Below are 15,264 nucleotides of genomic sequence, written 5' to 3'. Positions count from 1 at the left end.
CAAAAGGCAGGACAATTTGATTATGATGCTTACTGTATTTTTGCAGGAAATAATTTGAAAATATTCATTAACTTGTGAGTGCAGCAAGATAGGGGTAAGCATTCATTTTTTTTGTTTGTTTGTTAGTTTTCAGTTGATGGGGGTCTGTGTCACTGACCTTGTTCTGAACCTTCTGAAGAAATGATTATCCTGACTAAATTTTGAGGTTTTTATATATTTTTTTTAATTTAGAATGCTATCAAATACATACAACTATGACATAATATATAGCCTGCTCCACGTGAGCTAAGCAGCTCTGTGAAGATTGAGACAACAGCAAATAAGCAAAATGAAAATTCTTTTGTTCTTGCTTGTCTCTGTCCATAGGAATGTAAATGTAATTTTGAAGGACCTGGGTTACAAATCTGATTTCTATGGGAATTTTATACAGGCGGGAAATACAGTAAAAATTAAGCTACTCCATATAATGGACGAAAATGTACATCTAGTGTGTCGTGCAGAAGCTGGTGGTCAGAAAAGCTGTCTGTAGACAATTGGCTGCGTACTGCTAACAACATGTACACACGTGACCTGTAGAATGTGATAAACCAGTGGGGAAAAAGGTGGTGTAAATGAAGATGTATTTTCTTCAATTCAGACTTCCAACTAGCTTAATTATTAAGAGTTGAGATTAAGCAAGCTAGCCTTGTATTGATTGGAGTCTTTACCAGCTCTTGTCTGCAGTGACAGCTATTTCAGTTCATTTCTGAACTTGTTCATGTTTGTTTGACTGGTTTAGGATGCTCAAAGGAGAGGTGCTCTAAGACTGGTATGAAAAAGTTCACTTTCTTGTGGGCAGATGCCAGTACAGCTCTATTTCAGTGCTCTGATAACAGCTTTCTTCTGGGCATGCTGTGTGAGCCTGCTCCTCGCACATACTGCTTGTTCCTAGAAGTGATGATTTAGGTGTCTCACCTTGGAGCACAAATTGAAGTGCGTTGGCTCTCTTTGGGAGTGCCTGCAGGATGGAGCAGCGTGCTTGCTGTGCATACATGTGATAGCCTATTGTGCACTGCCTGCTGTGTGTTTTAGGAGTGTCTCAGTTTATATGTTAAAGCCTTGATGTTTGCTTTAAATTAAGGTGAATTTGAACTTCTTTGTCTAGTCCGTTTGAAGGTGTATCGCTGTAAGAGAAGGATGTCGGTTTTTTGTTTGTTTCTCTTCTCCCCTCCAGCAGCAGCAACCAAAAAAAAAAAAGAAGAAGAAATTGTGGCACTGCTAGAGGGCTGCACTAAAAGACTTTATTCTGTGTCACTTTGATTTTGGCAGTGTTAGTTAAAGCCGCTGGAGAAGGTATCATACCAGACAAGTTTCTCATCAATGAAATTCGTCCACTGTGTTTTAAAATCTTGCTGTGTAGATTTTTACTTTTAAGTACTATCCTGTCTGCTTTAAAAACAGAAAGTTTGAAAAGTCTGTCTCTTAGGGAAAAAAAATCTCACCACCAAACACTGTTAATGATGCAAAATGTCTTTACAAATGTAATACTCAGATCCATTTTTTTCTTGTTTGATTGAATTAGGAAGGGAACCAAAAAATGTTCCTTTCATGTCCTTAACTTTGCATAATAGCTAAGTTGTGGTATGTTTCTCTGGAACGGTTTATTGTGTATGTTATTTGTACTTGGCAAAGGACAGTTCTGCATATGAATTGTAATTCATATTCATACTCTTGCTTCAGGTCTTAAATTTTAATCATTGTTAATCAAAATATATTTTCTTCACTCCTTTTTGTAATCTTAACCTACTAATACTCATTCAAGCTGTTAAACTATAAGAAGTCCTTTTGGAAGGAGCTATACTATTCTGAAAATGGAGATTAAAATGTTCTTCTGTCATCTTATGAATACTCAATAAATGCTGGAGAGTTATGCAGTGTACTTGAACCTAGGCTTGAAGTAGTTCAAGATTAAGATTAGAGGCAAACAAATACCTTCCTGTCCAAGATTTGTGGGAAATCCAGGTGGAAGAAATGCAGTTTAATTAAGGCATAATTTTTAAAATGCAATTTCTATTGAATTATCTGGCAGAATTTCAGTGGCTGACCTGACTTCCACTGTCCCAGCAGTGTCTCTCTCTTGGTTATTTTTCCAAACTCTTTATAGGATGCTTTTAAGAGATGTCACTGAAGTCATCTTCCACAAATCTAACAAAATTTTTTTTATTTTTTCTCTTTTCTGAGCTAGCTGCTGTATTTCTAAGACCTCACTTGCCAGGAGTGTGCTGGAAGTCACTTTCTGGAAGTACAACACAGAATGCATCTGAAGCTATTCATTCTAAAAAGGAAGTGCTGTTGTCATACATGATGTTGTACCTTAAGCTAGTAAAAAAAAAAAAAAAAGGTTTTGACATCAGTCTTTTTAAGTCACATTCTGATAGATGTTCATCCTAAAATTTCAAGAATTATTTCCAAATGTAGATCATCAACTGCATCCTAGCAGACTAAAACTTGCAAAACAGAGGGAACTCCTGTTAAATCACATGAGGTGCCAAGCACATCACTTTTCATCTTGTAGCACAGTATGATTTTTGAGGGGTTTGTTGGTTGTTTTTTTTTTTTTTTTTGCAGAAGATTTGGGCTTTGTTCTGTTTTAGTCTGTTAGTTAGCCATGGAAAGGGAGAGTTGAATGCCCATGTAAACACCATGACTTGGAGTGTTGGTTCTGAGAAATCAGAAGTCACAGCACCTTGCAGAGTACGGTTTGTGCTGCCCTTCACCACTCACCTTCACCTTCACAGCCATTTCTCCATTCACCCATCAGAGCTATGTTCATTTGGGTTTGTTGTGTTGTGAGTGCGTGGCTGTGAGATCCTGGATGTTCCCTAGTTGTGAAATGCACGAAAGCAACTTGAGAGAAATCAAGATCTGGAAGGACCTGTAGTGCTCCCAGCTCCGACTTGACACAAACCAGCCTTGCTTCTCTCTGAAGTGTGTAAAAACACACTTGACCTGATTGGCAGAACAAAGAGATGCAATTTCAATCATTTATGCTAAAACAGATTCACAGCTTTGTTGAAGATATGTAGATATGTGTGAAGTGATTCCAAAGCTTAGTGTTTCTTTTGGAACGTTCTCTAGAGCAAGGATAAACAAACAACAAAAAGAAAAAAATCCGGACCCCTCATATCTCAAGTGTATTTATGCTTCATCAGGAATAAAAAATTTTGGAGATTAGGCCATTTTACTCATACAACTTTCTACTGTCTAAGGGTGAAGGAAAAAGTCACTATAGTCTGAAGAGATGAGAGGAGATAAGGGTAAAATATTCTTTTTCTGACCTGGAAAGAAAGACAAGGATCATGCAGCTTGCAAGCTCACGCTGTACAAAAAGACAGTGAGCAAATGACAGTTATGTCTTGCTTCTAAAAACAGGGGTTGCAATTTCCTACAGTATTTATTTTCCTGATGGTTGTCATACTTCTTGTAACTGTAGTGAAATAGGACAAGTTGTGTAATTCTGCATGGGCGTGAGTTAGAGGGTCATACTGATGAAGGAAATCTAATCAGGCTAATGCACTCCTGGTTGCAGGACCATATCTCTGTAACTCTCAAGAAACAGCATAGATAGTAGTATCTGCTCAAGTGAGTAGCAGTGTTGTGGAGTCAGATGGGACAGGATGGTGGCACTGTGGCCTTGGCAAGTGAGTACAGCAGTGCTGTTGCTGATCAACACTGAAATGCAGTGTCAGAGGATAATAATTTGAATGTTCACGTATGTGGGGAAAGCTCGGAATTGTAGCACCCATGGAAGAATTTAGATGCCCCCAAACCTGTTGAAAGCACAATAAGTTTGTGTGCAAGCATGAGAATTCTAAATTGTGTTGAAGACAATTTCTTGAAGCAAGTGAATGATGAGCGAAGTAGGGGAGATGTTCTGCTGGAACTATTCACCCGAAACAAAGAATTGGTCAAATATATGATGGGCACTGGTGGTCCTTTCCTGAAATAACCATGAGTTTGTGGAGTTTAAAATCTTTAGGAAGGCAAGCAAGGCAGAGGGAAAAAAAAAGATCAATAACCCTGGATTTTAGGAAAGTAGATTTTGGTTTATGCAGGGTTCTTCTTGGCAGACTGAAATAAAAGACTGCCTTGGAGGGCGAAGGGACACAGCACATCTGGTTGAAAATCAAAGACAACCTCCTCAAAGCACAAACCAATCTATTGCAATGTTCAAAAAGTCAAGCATTGCAGAAAACTGGCGTGGATAAATAAAGAACTCCTAAATGAGCTTAGTTATGAAAAGGAGGTGTATGCAGAAAACAGAAGCAGGGATGGACTACTCAAAAGGATTATAAAGGTATTGCTTGAGGATGCAGGGATGGGATTGAGGAATTCAAAGCTTAGATGGAGTTGAAAGATGTGAGGAAAAGAGTGGCCATGATGCGTTCTAGAATTGCATAGTTTGGAAAAGAAGTTCGGGAAAACTGCGCCAGTTGCTTAATACAGAACGTTTCCTAGAGATCAAGGGCATGTAATGGGTTGAAGAGCTTAATGGTTTTTTCCTCCTTTTCATTGCCCAGTGGCCTCCAGTTCTATGAACCCATGGATGGAGGTTTCAGTTAGAGAACATCCCAGGCAAGCCCATGCTGACTAAGTGGGATGAATCCAAGGATGCTGGCTGCAATTTACACAGAACTGTGCAGCTATCTCTTGCAGAAAATGTGTTCAATGCCTACAGCATATATAAAAATTTGAAATGACAAAGGTGTTGAAAGTACCTTGTTGTAGAGATACCATTACCAAGGTAATAGACCCTAGATGAGAAGTCAGTGCTAGTGAAATCAAGTTTGTCCTATAATCTGGCACTTCCGCCTCTCCAGCATGGGGGCTGGAAGGCCCGGCATGGCACAGTGCTCATCCTTCTCATCAGCCTGGAGAAGGTCTCACTTAACAGCTGTCTGCAGAGTGGTGCGTGATTAACCTTTTAAGTTGTTTATGCCATAAAAGAATACATTAAGCTCTTAATTTTATTTTTTTCTATTTGGCACTATAATTTGCACCTGTGCAAACTGGAATGATTTCTTTTTATAGCTATGAAAATAGGAGCTGTTATATCAAAGATCACAGAAGTCAATAGAAATCTTTAATGAACTACTGTGGAATAGGCCCTAAATGGCTGTCTGAATTATAGAGCAGAGAACATTATTGTGTCTAGTAACATTAATTTATACGTTCCAGATACCTGCTTTAACAGTTCTTCAGGATTTCTGTGTTTTGTTTTGAATCCTGTCAATATATTTTTCTGTTTGAACCTTGCTAAATATGGCAATATGCAACTGGCTTTTTTCAGGGAAAACGATTTACCAAGTAAAGAGCAAAATGTGTTTTGAAAAATATCAGAATCCCTTTTTTTTTGGGCTTCTTTCATTCTGTTTCATTACTCCTGGGATAATCTAGTAGTCGGGAGCAAGCTCTTTTCCTGTTATGCCATTCAACATTTATAAAATCAGAACATTAAACTACTGTAGTGTTATCCAAAGGCCTCATTTCCTCCAAATCTCTCAGTTTCAGAGGATTCTGTGTTTGCTCTGTGCTTATTTGCACAACTCAGCATACAGAGTTGATTCGAGGTTTATTATGCCTGCTCAGGTATTCCATGACTGCGGCACCGGGAGTTTCATTTGGTCAGACCTTTAATTGTCGTAGCAAATGTTTACACATTCCAGTTGCATGTTATTGTATTTCATAAGTTGTTGTTAGGAAGACTCGAAAAGGTCATCTGTAATCTGTGAAATGATGGGAAAGTAATATGGAGATTCCCTGCTAGATCAAGGAATTTATTTGAGCTTAATTATATAAGGTCTTTGTGTGCTATTGGCAGCTGAGATGTGGCAGGGTCTTGACCACGGAAGGCAATCTTTTTTCATGCGAGTTTGTAGATTGCAGCTTCTGTCAGGTGATTCTGTTGAAGGCACATGATTTTCCTGACAGCTGAAACATGGTAATTACGAAGGTACTGTTTTGTTTTCATGTACATGTTTTCCTAGAAACAGTCTGCAGTAAACGTGAAAGAAAACGTGCCATTTAGGTGCACAGCCATGGAATGCGTTTGTGTTTAGGTCGTGTTGTAGATCAGTCTCCTTGCTGTGGCTGAGAGACATCCATGCCGTCAGTGATTTCTCTGAAGAGCTTGTAAGTTTTGAGTTCTCTAAATCAGGGACAAGTCTACTTTCTGCTTGAACAATAAATACTTAAATCAGTCTTCAGTGCTGGCCGAAGCTCTTATTATGTTTTTGTGTGGAACTGTTGTTTTTTAGTGAACTGAAAGGAGCAGCTCTTCTTACTGATGCAAAAGGGTTTGGTGCAAAATCTAAGGTCTGCTTCTGAAAACTATTTAGTAATAATTTTCTACCTCTTCCATTAAAAAAGTAATTTTTTTTTTACAAGTTGCTATTACAAGTAGTACTGCTTGAAATGACTTTTTCATTTAGAAAATATTATGGTAATTTTCTAATCTCCTTGTTAGGTGTCCAGTCAATTAGACTTTTTCCTGTTTTGCTCCTTACAGACCAAAATACTTTGCTGAATGTCCATGAATCCAAAGTAAATCAGACCAGTCTGCCTTTTCTGAATGTTTCCAAAAACTAAATTTCTGTATATTTTCTGTTCCTTTACAGAATGCACAGGATCAAATTAGAGATGGGGATCTCAAAGCACTTGCATGCATAATTCTGCATTCCTTTCATGTAGTAACTTAATAAAAATGGCATGCAAATGGCATCTTTTCAACTCGTTGATACAGTAATTTATTCACAAAGGCTTTTTTGCTGGAATTGTATATTCCAGTAAACTCAGAACACTGAACTGTATTCTGCTATAAGGTGTTTACACTCTTGAGGTAAAACCAGAGCATGCTGATACAGTAACTAATACAGTGAAAAGTCCTGCTAAAAACTAAGTGATGATTCCAGGAGCCATGTAAGTGGTGTTGCAAATGCCTTTACCAAACCTCTTCTGCAGGCCCAGGTTGACTAAACATGCACAGACGTGCATTTTAAATGAAGATGAAGATTGTAGGCAGACATTTTCAAATTAGATAGCTCAGTAATTCTGCGAATTCATAATGAAATAGTCATTTCTTTCTTGATAAAATTGAAGACTAAAAAAGCTTCATAAATCATTAAATCATAATGATGAATTATGATTATGATTTATGATTATGAATTATGATTATGATTAAGATAGCAATATTTAAACAGGTAGTGGTATCTTGTTTATTTACTTCTCCAGTAAACTTAGAAGAATATTTTGTCTGCTTGTAAGTCATGACTTTTTTGCAGAAATATCTATTTCAGGAGTTATTTTCTTTGTACGAGTGATATGCTTTCAATGTGCTCCTTTTTTGTTTCCCTTGGAGCACATTGCAACTCTTATTTGTCCAGCTTAAAAGGCAGCTCAGCATTAAAATAGTATATATTCCCCTTTTGAAGCTGCCTAAAAAGAAAGCCTGAAGCAGTTATCAAATGAAAAGATGCATGAATTTTAATCCAATACGAAAGTACACCTTCAAACTTAAAGCGATAATTTATTTTTACTTAGAGGTCCAGCCAAGCATATCAAATGATGTGAGGAAATTCTAAGATAAAGCTCCTAGAAACTCTCCTCAGTGAATGTGTACTCATTTCTTTCTTACATGTGGTTATTTCTGGGCCAATAATCTGGCTTGCAAATAATTATGATGTTGGTGACATAAACAAAGGTCTTTTTGTGACAGAAGAGGACAAATTAAAGTCCAGTTATGCAAGTAAAATGTTCTGGACAGTCTAGACATTAGGTTATGTGTGTAAGGTTGTCATCGTGTCTATGTAGTCTGTCATTGTGTCTACACAGCCTAAACAAATGCATGCATTTAGCAGAGCAGTAATGCTTCTTAGTACTTACTGTGTTTGCTACCACATCTTTTTTTTACATTATTTTTAAAATACAGGTGAAAAAATGTACATAAAATGAAAATGAAGGTAATATTGTTTTTTTTTGTTTTTTTTTTTTTTTAAAAACATTTTCTTTATCTGTGATGTTAGCTTCTTTCAAACATATGGAACTTTTAAAAGGGCTTATGAAACTGCTCTGCTTTTTTGTGTATAGAATAATACGAAAGTTTACAAAACAAACTTGAAAATCAGCCACGCACAACAGAAGAAGTTGGTTTTAAGCTCTCTATACCAGACATTTTCCTGTGAGATCATTTATGGCTGAGGGCCATCAGCAACAGATGAAGAGCCTTTTGACAATGAGGCATCAACTGCTGGGGCTGCAAACACTCTGGATATTGTGATTTTTCTCTGTCTATCTAAACAAAACATTAATGGTGCATTATTACATCCAGCTAAGGTAATGTTGTTAGGTGTTCTGGAAATCCACCCGTATAAATCAAACCAACCATTAAAGTATTTCAAGCTTCTCAGTGACCTTCAGCCATGACATGAGGGATCTTATCAGGTAAATTCATCTTGTAAGCAACACCTCTTCTGAGCTTTTTGGGGAGCCTTGACCAGATGCTTGGCTCCCTTTTCTGGCTGTTAAGGAGGTTCAATTTGCATCAAAATGTTTTGAGTGGCCTTTATTCCCATTCCTGTTTACTTTTATGAAGGCAGATCACTGTTCAGTTTCACTCCTAATTGCCTTGAAAGCTACATTCAGAACCAGATTTTGTCATTACTGCCAATTTTGGGTGTGTGTTGGATTTTGAGGATTGAAATGAGAAGGTCTTGGTGTTTATCAGAAGTTTGTTTTCTTGGGCTCTTGTAGGCTACCGGCACTACAAACCTTGAATTTAGTCATCTCAGATTTTGACAAGAGCAAGCCAACCTCATATGCATTGTTTTCTAGGAGAGCTTACATGCCATCAGACTTGTTTATTATGTATTTAAGAAACCTTGCAAAAAATACATTAAGAGGAACTGAGAAGTAGTAATGATAGCCTTTTAGTTTTATAGAAGTCGGAAGTGAAGGCAAATCCAATTATTTTCTTGCATGTTTCTGTTGCCTGGTCAAATTCAGAAAGATCCCAGATATTTAAAGTAGAAAGATGCAAAAAATAATAATAAGAAGAAATTAGCTTACTCTTGTTTTATAGAACTTTTAGTATTTGTTTTAAAAATCCTAATACTTTCTAAACCTTAGTGTTGTGTTGCTGGTTTACTGTTGCATGGAATTAATTTTTGCCACCAAGTATAGTATTTTAAACAATACAGAGAATTAGATGAAATGAAGACTGTAAAGGTGGAATATCTTATGGCAAATCATACATATTTTTACTATTGTAATGTGATCTTATTCAAAGTTTGAGTACAGCTGATGAGTTAGTCTGAAATTTTGAGAACACCATCCCACAAATCAGAAATCAGAGTCTGGTTACAGTCATCAAGTGCTTTTGGCCCTGCTCTACACCTCAGACATTTGCTGATTATCATATTTCTTAATTAAATGTGAAAATAAAAGCAGTGGGTGTATAGCTGAAACCTGTGCTGCTTGTACAAGAACAAAAATTTCTACCTGGAAGTCCTTAGTTTTAGCTTCCTTTTGACTCTGAAAAGAAACAAATGTTACAAAAGATAAAACAATATTTTTTTTAAATAACTAAGGAGAGTGTGGAAGGTACAAAACCAGAAGGTTCTACATGAAAAATAAAATAATTCCTCAGATTCATAGTAGCCATTTTCAGTTTGTAGGGAATAAGTCCTTAGTGGGTGAGAACTTAAGAAAGATTTGGATTTGTGTGCAATAGAATGCATTTATTTGGAATAGAGAAAGTTTTGCCAATGATAAAAACAAAACAAAACAACAACAAAAAGCAAAAACAGGAAACACAAGGTGATTTGGCAAGTAGGTTTCTCATTTCCTGGATGCTGGATCAGCAAGTCGGGTTTGTACAATTGTTTTCTTATCTGTAACAGGAGAGTAACACTGTAGAGGATGGACTTGCAAAAGATCTCAGTCCCTATCATTTCAGGGTCAGTGACTTTGAGGCATTGTTGGAACCTTTCACTCCTGTTTATTTCTAGGAATTAGAAGTGTTGGTCCTGAGTTTTAAATTGGGTTTTTTAGTTGGGAAGAGTTTTGAAGAACTAGTTTGCAAGTGTGGCTGTGAGAGTTCCTCAGATTGAACACTAAATATTGTGACCGAATGATGAAGGAAAGTATTCCTTATATAGGCACATTGTAAGGAATAAAGTATTTTGCTTTCATAAAAAAATCTGGTCAATAGGACTCTTAAAATATTTCTTAAACAACATTCATTACCATAAAATAAGAGTTAAGTGTGTTCCTTGCCAGATATTAAGCTTTGTCTTTTTTCTATTTTGACTGAATGAAATAACATCTCTGCAGCTTGGTTAAATTTCCTAGGGTATGTTTTTCAATTTATGGAAGTCTGCAACTCGTAGGGCTTGGACTTCCAATAAAATGTAAATGTAGCAATTAAAATTCCATTGCCTATGGTCTTAATTTTTTAATAGATTTGACCAAGGCTTTAGATGGCGTGTTGATGTTTCAGGGCTATTTGTGTTGTGCAGAAGGGTTAGAAGTGCAATAAAGCAATCTACCAATCAATTTTAACATCTTGCACCAGAGAAATCTAACTGAAGGCAGAAAGTATTTAAGTTGGCCTTAGTCCAGAATGAATTATGCTTTCTGCAGGAAATCATAGCAGCTGATTTCTATTACAGAATTACCGTGGGTGCCACTTGAACTATATTGTATTGCAAAGGTATGTTTCTGCAATAGATGTGACTCCTATTGTTAAAACCACAAAAATTTGAACTACTTGATGCCTCTAAAACCAATTTTCAGATAATATGTAATAATGTTGTATTTTGTATTTTCAAATATCCGAATTAGTGAATGTATTTGCTAATGCTGGAAGGTTTGGAAATATATGGAATCAAAGCACGATTTTTAGATTCACATGCACTTGTGTCTATCTCATAAGAACACAAAGCCAACACTTCATTTCCTTCCCAGCTAGCATAAACAGAACAACTGCTTCTGAAAATGCTGATAATCTTGCACTAAACTGTATTTTTATGGGCACATTTCTGAGTACTTTCGGTTACTGAACAATCTTCTGAATAAAGGAATTCCACAAAAATTTCACATATGTATGCAAAATAAGAGAAGATAGAAAAGGTTTTGTTACATTATTACTGATCAGAGATTTTAGCTATATTGGAAGCTTGGCAAAGTTAGATTTCAAGCTTTATTCATATGACTAGTCTCTTAAAACAAACTGTATTCTTTCTAGTTCCAGTATTAGGAAGCAGAATGTCTTTTTTATGACTCCTGCTTTCCATATAGAATTTTTTAATGCACTTAATAGCAGAAGCTAAGTACCAAGCAGACCTGCTCTCAAGCATAGCTGCTTTATCATCGTCAGCACTAACATGATTGCTAATAATCAGGAAAAAAGAAAATGGTTGCTTCATTATGGAGCTGCAAACATGTACCACAATTTCTTGCCTGAACAACCTGTTTTAAGATTACTTACTCATGGGTGCTCTTCAGCTAACTAAAAGAAAAACGTTATTTCATATCCTGAGCATTGTTTTCTATGTTTTCTTACAAAGGTAAGAGCTGCATAACTTGCATTTTGATGCCCCCCAACATGCACAGCCCGCTCACCCTTATTTTTTCTTAGATTGAGTTAAGAACAGGAGAGAAGAGAATACACTACCTAACGTTCAAAATATTTGTAAGATGAGATTTGTGTGGTTGAATCCTGTGGCACTGCTTAAAATAGCTTTCCTTTCCATCTCCCACTTCAGCATCTCCTAAACAGATAGGTAAAAAGAAAAAAATTAAGCAATCATTCATAGCTTGAGTGTACTGGAAAAATAATCTATGTAACAGTCAGACTCCATTCATGTGCTCGAGGCAGATTGGAACTGGCTCCCTGCAGTGCATGGCAGGTGCTTACTTGGGATGCTGTTCAGCAGCCTGGGCCGCAGGGCTGCTCTGCTGCCCTCGCTCTGGGAGGTAATGTGGTGTGTGAGGGCACAAAATCCTTTTGTCGGAGCTTAATTTGTGAAGATACTGAAGATGTATTTAGGGGAAAGTGGATAGGCTGTATTTTCCTTAGCACTTAGATGTCTTACATTGTAGTTCCTTTGTGAAAAGAGACTCTGCTTATTGGTTATGCAAAGCTTAGTTTCTTTAGGAGGGTGCAATTTAAATTTATACAGGGCTGCTAATTTCACAAAACACTCAACGTGGGCTGTGCTTCTCTTAAATGCCGTATGTAAGGTGGTGTCATCTTATATAGCTTGTTAGAAGACAGCTTTGTATTCCCAATTCTTTCAAGAATATGCAGGTGGTTTTCAGGCTGAATTGCAGCCTTGTTGCACCACATGTTTGGAGAATTAATCTCCCCATCTGAGGTGTGGGTTGGTGCAGTACTATGATCAACACTGGTGTTTGAGTCTTTTTCTTTCCAAATGTTGAATACACACAACCAGTGGACCTCCATCCGTCTCACAGGGCAAAAGTAGCAGGAGGCCACTGGGGTCCTGCGTGAGTAACTTCACAAATGTACGTCCCCTGGCTTCCATTGGTTCTCTGTAGCTGCTAAGGGTGAGAAATGTCCAAATTAATAACTGCACGTGATTAAAATTCTGTAGCTGTGTGAGTCTGTCAGGGGCATGAACAATGCAGAAACTACTTTCATAGTTCTTAAATCGGAAACTGCCCCTTGTATGGTCCCAGGAGGAAAGCAACAGAAAGTATCCTGAGCAGCAGTGGAACAGTTACAGGCTCTGGTAAGTTTCATCACTTTGCAGTGAAGCAAGGGTTTGGCTTCTGCTTTTCTTTCCTAGCTGTCTTGGTTAAGAGGGTGAAAGCAAAATCTATTTATGTTTATGTTTAAGTTAAGCAAAATCTAGAACTCAGAAATCAAATAGTAAAAGGTATTTCCATTAATAATTTGATTCTCAGTAATTACCAAATGCAGTGAGTACTTGTGTAAGAAAGCAGAATGCTCAGCAGAAGAAGCTGGAAACTAGCTACTGCAGTAACTTCATATTCAAGTGTATCCCACCTTTGAGCTGGGAGGTGGATGGAAGTTGAACACAAATTCCCCACTCTGCTGTTATCCAGAGGCATTTACTCAAAGGGAGCTGATACTTCTGTTTGTTGCTACGGTTGTTTTGCACAAAATTCTGACAATTTTGAATCTCTTTGGAGAATACTTTGTATCCCCTGAGTAAATTATTTAGCTTTTCAGTTGGAAAAGTTATTTCAAGAAGCTGTACCCATAGTATTGTTTGGCTTCGCAATAATATTCCTGTGAAGTATAAGATCTATACCCAGAAAACCATAGCTTTCTTACTTGTACTGATGCTTTTGTGAATTAATTGTTTTCTCAGACAGTAAGATGGGAAACAACACTTAATTCTGTGTATCTGGATATTTAAAATAGTTATTATAATAGAGTCTGGCTGTATGAGTTAAGGCTTTAATTTTTTGGTGGCTCTAGTTATTTGCTATGGTGCTGATTAAGGATTACTGGAGAAACCACTGTAAAATTACGGTATTAATTCTTCCACTTGTACACAGTGAAGAGCTCCTTAGACGTAGCCATGATGTAGTGAGCCTGGTAACTTTCCTTTACCATTTGCAGATGCACAGAATATGTTATGTTCTCCATGATTACAAAGATATCACAGCAGAGATAACAGAAAAACAACAAAAGACAAAATATTGAAATGAGTTTAAACTGTATACAATACCAAAGTTAATCTAGTACTAGAAAAAAAATTTAGCAGAAGCAAGATCACTTATTACTCTAGCCTTATGGTGATGACTTTTGATTTTCTGTAATTTTCACTTTTTACTGACCCATTTCTACTGATCTATTTTTTCTGATAGCAAAAATATCTCTCTGTTTCGCAGTTCTCTGTCTTAGAAATATTTTTGATCTGCACTTGGAACCCTTTCACCAGCTCCTGAGTGTTGAAAATTGTGTAAGATGGCTTCCAAAAGGAGCAGAAGTTTGACCACTTTAATTTTCATAGCATTGAGATATGTCTCATTAGTTGATTTTTGAGTTGAGAGTACGAATCCTTACTGAACCAGAATTAATCCATGAAATTTAATAGATGTGTGCTGGTAACTCTTTGGGAATCACTAGCATTAGGGTTGTGTGCTGAGTTTGCACACCATATTTTATCATTTTAGACAGTTGTGCTAGATATTGCTTGTGGAGACTGCTGTGGTAATAAACTTAAAGCAACTTTTTATTTATGCCACTTAAAATGCTGTTTGCTTGCTAATAAGTACTTTTTTCCAGTTAGGATCCTTTTCTAAAGGGATTAATGGCAATTAATTGAATTATACTTAAAGATATTAAACTGAAATGAGTGTAGTGAAATACAAGCAGTGGGGTAATGGAAATAACTGTTCTGGTATAAGCAGAAGCAGCTTCTTAAAAGCTCTGAAGATAGCATTGGTTGTGACAGTAAAATGCTGTAAATTCCAGATTAGTGATTGACAGTCTATGACTTTGCCTTGGCTGGCTTTAAAGAATGCAACGTAAGAGATTAGTAGTGTGAGGAAAAGAGCAGGGAGATGAAACTGCACGAACTGATGTAGGAAGGGATTTAAGCAATTTTGAATACACTGATGCATCTCTCTCAAGTTTCATAGCCATGTGGTTAAAAGTTGTTTATGATTGTTTGAGAAAGCATTTCTTCTACTGACTTCCTTTGTACCCTGCATAAACCATTGCTTCTGTAACGTGTAACGTGTTGCTTCATTGTAACGTGTACAAGTTTTGATCCAGTTCAGGTTCTCTCTCCCACACGACTATGATTGTAGGTTGTTGTGCTTTTCCATTCTCCCATAGATAGTACTCAGTCCTGCTCTGCCAATGAGTGTGTAGCCTCCCATATTAGTTACATTTAAACTATAAATGCAATTTTTTTAATTATTATAATTGGTAGTGGTGTAATGCTTTGTAATAAAATGCAGTGACAGGTAACAGTTGTCACTGTATTTTAAACTAATGGAGCAACCCGCCTTTGAAATTAGCTCAGTCTCTTCTGTGTTCTGATGGCAGAGAAATTGAAAACCAGTAAAGGTAATCACTGATTAAAGAACAAGATTTTGGGGATAAAGCATATTACTCATTTTGTAAAGGAGTTTTTCTGGTGTACAGAAAGTTTTAATGCCGGGTCAATATGGTTCATCTATGTCCTATGATAAATAAAGCACATTTGTATATGGCAAAAAGCC

This window comes from Tetrao urogallus, assembly GCF_951394365.1.
Source record: "Tetrao urogallus genome assembly, chromosome: 12".
NCBI lineage: Eukaryota > Metazoa > Chordata > Aves > Galliformes > Phasianidae > Tetrao > Tetrao urogallus.
The sequence above is the reverse complement of the archived record's forward strand: the minus strand, read 5'-3'. Positions refer to the sequence as shown.